Genomic DNA, 6210 nt, shown 5'->3' on the forward strand with positions numbered 1-6210 from the left:
TGACTGTGTGGAAATTGAGCCAAATGTTAGGTCAGTTTGGGCATTTTAGGGATAGATGCACAACGAGAGACAGCTGGTGCAAAAAGGGACCCCAGGCCAAGAGTAATACACATCACAAAGTATCCCACAAACATATTTTTCGAGTTAGTGAATGCGGATACCCCAAGAAAATAAATAGATGGGGTTGGGACTGATGTCCCTGTGCACATGAAGCAATACCGCATACCAAGTGGCCACAAAGAAATTACAGAGACATTGGTGGCCTATGTGGAGGCAGGAATATTCAGACCGGCCATCAGCCCATTTAATGCCCCTGTGTTCCCAGTGAAGAAACCTGATGGATCATGGAGAATGACTGTGCATCATCGGGCTTTGAATGAAGCCACACAGCCTTTAACTGCAGCAGTTCCTGACATAGTCTCAATTGAACAGAGGATTCAAGATACTTCTTCTGAATGGCATGCAGTACTTGATCCAGCTAAAGCATTATTTTCCATTTCTATTGATCCATGCAGTCAAGACCAGTTTGCCTTTTCCTGGGAGGGGAGACAGTATGCGCCTACAGTGTTGCCTCAAGGGTGGAAACACAGTCTGTCCATATGCCACAGTCTTGTTTCCAGGGACCTGGAGAGACTGACCGGACAGCTGAAGTGTCAGATATACCACTACATTGATGACATCATGTTGTCCAGGGCAACCGCAGAGGGGGTAACTGAAGATCTACACAAATTGACCACCTACATGGAAGTTCGAGGGTGGCCAATTAACCAGAACAAAGTACAAGGTCCTGCCCAAACTGTAAAGTTTCTAGGCATGATGTGATCTGGTCCACAGAAGAAGATTCCAGAGCCTGTGTTGGATGCTATTGCTCAACTAAAGACTCCTACCACAATGAAAGAAGCTCAACAAGTGCTGGGGACACTGGGATATTGCAGATCATTTGTGCCACATTTGGGACTCATTCTCAGACCAATACAGTGTAACCAGAAAGAAGTCCGAGTTTGTATGGACCAATGAACAAGAAGACACATTTCAAGCTGCAAAACAAGCTATCAAGGTGCATAACGCCCTGGACCCATACAGCCAGATCAGCTATTTTATCTGGATGTAACTGTGACAACTCATGGAATGTCTTGGGGGTCTATGGCAGAACAGTGGGGAAAAGAAATTTCCCATAGGGTTCTGGGCTAAACAATATGCCTCTGTACAATGCAGATACATGCCTTTGGAGAAGACTCTGTTAGCGGCTTACACTGCCTTGCAGCATGTGGAGACTACAACCAAGAGTCAGCCAGTCACCATCAGGACAGAGTAACCAGTGGCTGGTTGGTTGAGACAAGAGGGGCTAGCCATCACCAACATGGTGGCCCAGAAGTCAACTCTGATGAAGTGGAAATAGTATCTACAGGAGCTGAGTGGTATCAGCAGCCAAGAACCATCACAAGTAGCTACCCACATTGCAGGGTTGGTGAATTCCCAGAGTACAGAGGTAGCACCTTTACGGATTAAAGGTTCCAGCCAGCATGCAGAGCTGAGAGCAGTGGTCATGGTCCTAGAAGAGCAATCTGTGGACCGGCAAGCCACTCTGAAGATGTTGGAAGACCTATAAAGACATTATGGTGTACCTCAAGAAGTACAATCAGAAAATGGTACTCACTTCACTGGATGCCAAGTTCATGCCTGGGCTCAGGAGAAGTGAGTGTATTCGGTGTACAATATGTCTTACCTTCAGGCAGCAGGCCTAATAAAATGCATGAATGACCTACTCAAGGACCAGATTAGGAAAAAGAGGCCCACAAATACTTTGATGGGATAAGGTCCTTGGGGAGGCAGTGTACAGTTTGAATGAAAGGGCTGTTGGGGAAGACATGTCACCCTTTGAGAGAATGTTGACACCAGTACCACCAAGACCCCCACATGAGGTTATCATCCGGGTGAAAAAGAGTCTAGAAATATCTAGTTCTCACGGTTTGATTCTGAAGGCAAGTTGTGTCTACACTTTCCAAGAAGTACCATGTGAATTGGAGGTAGACACTGGATTTGTACACTTGATACAAATCCTATTTTCCCGCACACAGGTTGTATCCAAGGACTACATAGAACACCACCAAGATGCCATATTTCAATCTGCTGGACCAAAGACCTAATCAAGGGCATCTACTGCGGTGATGTGGAAGTGATTCTTACAGTGCGGATGACTGTACAGGAGACTGCCCTATCTCAACATGGAAATTATACAACTACTGGAGCAAAGAAAATAACATGTTGATACTTTTATCTGAAGTGTGGGTAAGGTAAGCCCAATACAGAATTCATACTGCAAAAAATCAATCATTTTAGTTACAGAAGCTTGGATTTATTCTGGGTTTGCACCATGAAATACACTTTCTCCAAACCTTGTAATATATTATAGAGGAGTTCTTCTTTGCATAAGAGTGTTAGTTACAGATTTACACACTCCCTTTTTTCAAAGTGATTCCTTTCCGATTTGTATACTATTAGAAGTTGCTGGTTTTTATATATTGGCAAAATGTTGGACCCTGGGCCAGTGGTTTGATTGATGAAGAGGCTCTGATTTTCCTTGAGGACATCCTTGGGTTATTGGAAACATAGAGCCGTATTCAATTTGAGCCGAGCCGCGTTAAGTTAACGCGGCCCGGACTTAACGCCGACTTCGCCTGTTTTGGAGGCGGAAAAGTATCGCGCGCGTGCACGCTTTACCCCGTGTTCGATTTGAAAGTACGCGTAAACGGGACCCGGCGATACTTTAACAAGCGGAAAGTACTGTCAGTTTTGGGGAAATCAGCCTGACACCCCCCAAATGATGCTCTGACATGGGGGTTCACTATGGTACCCCCCGATTTGGATTGCTGAAGGTATTTGGTGTTTTTAAATGGGCTCAATAGCTGCTAAATAGCGTTTTTCTATACCTGATGCAGAATAATATTTAGGAGTATTTTATCCCAGCAAATTTGGGGTACTTAAAAATGGGGGTCAGCATATTTAAAGTTGAAAAAGTGAAGTTGAAAAAATCTTGAAAAATCCACCTGCCGCAAATGCCTGCAATCAAAAAGACACTTGGGGCATACTTATGGACCCCCCCAGAGTCAAGTTCACTAGTTTTTAAGTTTGTACCCCAACATTTTTTTTTACCCCCTTCAAAGTCATTTTTTGGGGTGTCTAAGTTTTTGAAAACATTTTTTTTACACAGATTACCTTTGGGGGCCTGTCTGAAGGCTGCACGGGGGTTCCCTCAACGTTGCACCCCAAAACCCCAATTCTGCACTTTTTTCCGCCTGCCATTCATAGGCAATACCTTACCGCCTATTACATTGCATTGACTTTCTGCCTAGGCGGAAAGTCTTTCAAATTGAATACGGGGACAAACCAAAACAGGCGATAATGACGTCATTGGCGGTAACTTAACGCAGATCCGGACTTAACGCTTCAAATTGAATACGGGCCTTAGATGGTTTAGACAAATTAGAGGAGAACAGATGCAAGAATGTTTCTTCAGATTGCTTTTTTGGAATATTGAATAGAGACTTAAGACCTAAATCAGAAGTGCATTTCCTAATATCGTAGTAAGTTCCACTTGTGGAAGGTGACAGTCTTCACCAGCTGAGGGCATTCCCAACTTAATTTTGCTGGAATCGCTTGCTTTTGAATCCAATTATGCTGAGCCTTTCATCTTGTCTAGGGATGGCCATCGACTGGATAATCATCGATGGTTCTGGCCTGTGCATCGTAAAGTAGCAGCAACTGTGGCCGCACATGTACAGTACTTTAAAACAATTTATTTTAATATATCAGAACTATTTCAAGTTATGAGGAAACCATTGATGGCCATCCCTAATCTAACGCCGTGTACACACTTTGGCCAAATCGGAATGACAAATTGTGCAATGTGTATGCATGATATGCGCACTCCCGTGGTCGCATGTGACGTTGTCAGGTTTGATGTACTGCACATCAAACCTGACTGTCGCATGTAGCCCCATTCATGTCAATGAAGGATGGAGTGAGTGATCATTCTGTCGTCCATTACATCGTTCTGATGCGTACAAGCGGTACGATATGACAGGCCGACAAATCGTTCCGGTACATATCATCAAGTGAGTACCCACCTTTAAAAACATGAAAAGTTAATACTAATTTCCGGTTTTACCGCTCAGACTGGCAGTATTTACACATCTGTGTTGTATGGAAACTTTTTCTTTAAATTAATCTGTAGGAATTACACTAGTAGGATTACCTGTGAGAAGTGTATCTTCCAGATGCTGCTTCCCTGGCATAATCTGATGATGATTATTTATCTTTGTTTTAATTCTATCAGGATGTTATACAGATCTGAGTACACCTTGTTTTTTTGTTTTTCCATTCTGTTCTTTGTATCTCTGGAGGGGATGAAAAGCTGTATAGTGGAAACATGAGCTGGAGGACCTAGATGTTAATTAGTATTTTTTGCTTCAGTGCAGCAACAATTTTGGATTGAGTAACATGAAGATTTTTTATCCTTTAACAGTAAATGTTCTAGCTCCAAGTACCGATTTTCTGAGAAATTGTACAAATGTGTACATTGAGGGTATACATGCATACACTATATTTATATATATATATATTTATTTATTTATTTTTTAAAAGAAAAAAAAAACCCTTATTTTGCACTAGGTCAATTCAAACAGCACCTCAAAGCAGGATCCCTGTCAGCAGGAACCTAACAAATAATACACAGATACAATAAAGAACCTGAGGGCGCTAATCAACAATGAAAAACATTAAGTTAGAACAAAATTTTTGAACAGTCCATAGTTTTACAGGAAATAATGCTTGTTCCAATTTAGGGAGAATCACAGTAGTCCAGGAAAATTATTCATTAGACTTTTCTTCATAAGATGTGGAAGAACTGTTACGATTGGAGGGAATGTCCTGAAATATACCGTCACACCAAAATGTCACCCAAGAAAGAAGGCCGATAGGCCTAATTACAAACTGATACATGAATATATCTTTAGGTTTTATTAAAAATTATTTAAAAACAATTTCTTACATCAGAATACAATGGTGTCAGATAACCAACATCTTGGTAAGGTAGATGTACACCACTATTCACCCCAAAGGGTGAGCTCCTAGATGGAAACCTGACGTGGGACAGAAGGGTACGACCCTTCCTCAGGGGTACAATCAAAAAAGGAGATTTTGCACCATTAAGAAAAACAGATTTTTAGCTTTTCACCACTGAATAATCCTTTTAGGACCTGATGTCTTAAACTGTATGCAAGCAATGGGTGTTGCCTCAAAAGAAACTTCCAATGAAAGCCTTGTTAGTAAGCATAAACGTAATCCACAGATAGCCACTGCTCTCTAATGGAAGTAATCTTACCTCCATTAGAGAGCAGTGACTATCCGTGGATTACATTTTAAGTTTATGCTTGTATCAGTTTCTAATTAGGCCTATCGGCCTTCTTTCTTGGGTGACATTTTGGTGTGAGGGTATATTTCAGGACATTCCCTCCAATCCAACAGTTCTTCCACATCTTATGAAGAAAAGTCTAATGAATAATTTTCCTGAACTGCTGTGATTCTCCCTAAATTGGAACAAGCATTATTTCCTATAAAGCTATGGACTTTTATTCCAACTTACTGTTTTTCATTGTTGATTTGCGCCCTGGGGTTCTTTATTGTGTGTGTGTGTGTGTATATATATATATATATATATATATATATATACATACATACATACATACACACACACACACACACACATACATACACACATATATAATCTTTGTTTCGCAAGATCAGGCCAAGGAGTGTTTTTTCCTGGGGTAAACAGCAGCACTCTGCATGCTGCAGCCGATCAGTATCTCACAGGCCAGGGCCTTGGTACAAATATACACAGCTAGATTTATTTGTATAGCAAAATAAAATCAGAAAACTTCCTAGCCTGTCTGGCTCTATCAAAACAGAAGTCTCTCTTTATAAGGGAAGGAGGACCTAATGTCCAACTTACACAAAACAACATTTAAATAAACCACTTACATAAAGCCATAGCAGTGTCTCTCAACAGGTCTGTCAGCTTGCTCCCAAGGTAGTGAGAGACTGTCCAGAGAAACTTTTAATCAGCCTCTCACTGGTGCTCTGGCAATCAAGACTGCTCATTAACTGGTTATTTACCACACAGAAGCTGAGAACCCGGGACATATATAC

Source organism: Taudactylus pleione, unplaced genomic scaffold (genome assembly GCF_031769625.1).
Source record: "Taudactylus pleione unplaced genomic scaffold, aTauple2 ptg000053l, whole genome shotgun sequence".
NCBI lineage: Eukaryota > Metazoa > Chordata > Amphibia > Anura > Myobatrachidae > Taudactylus > Taudactylus pleione.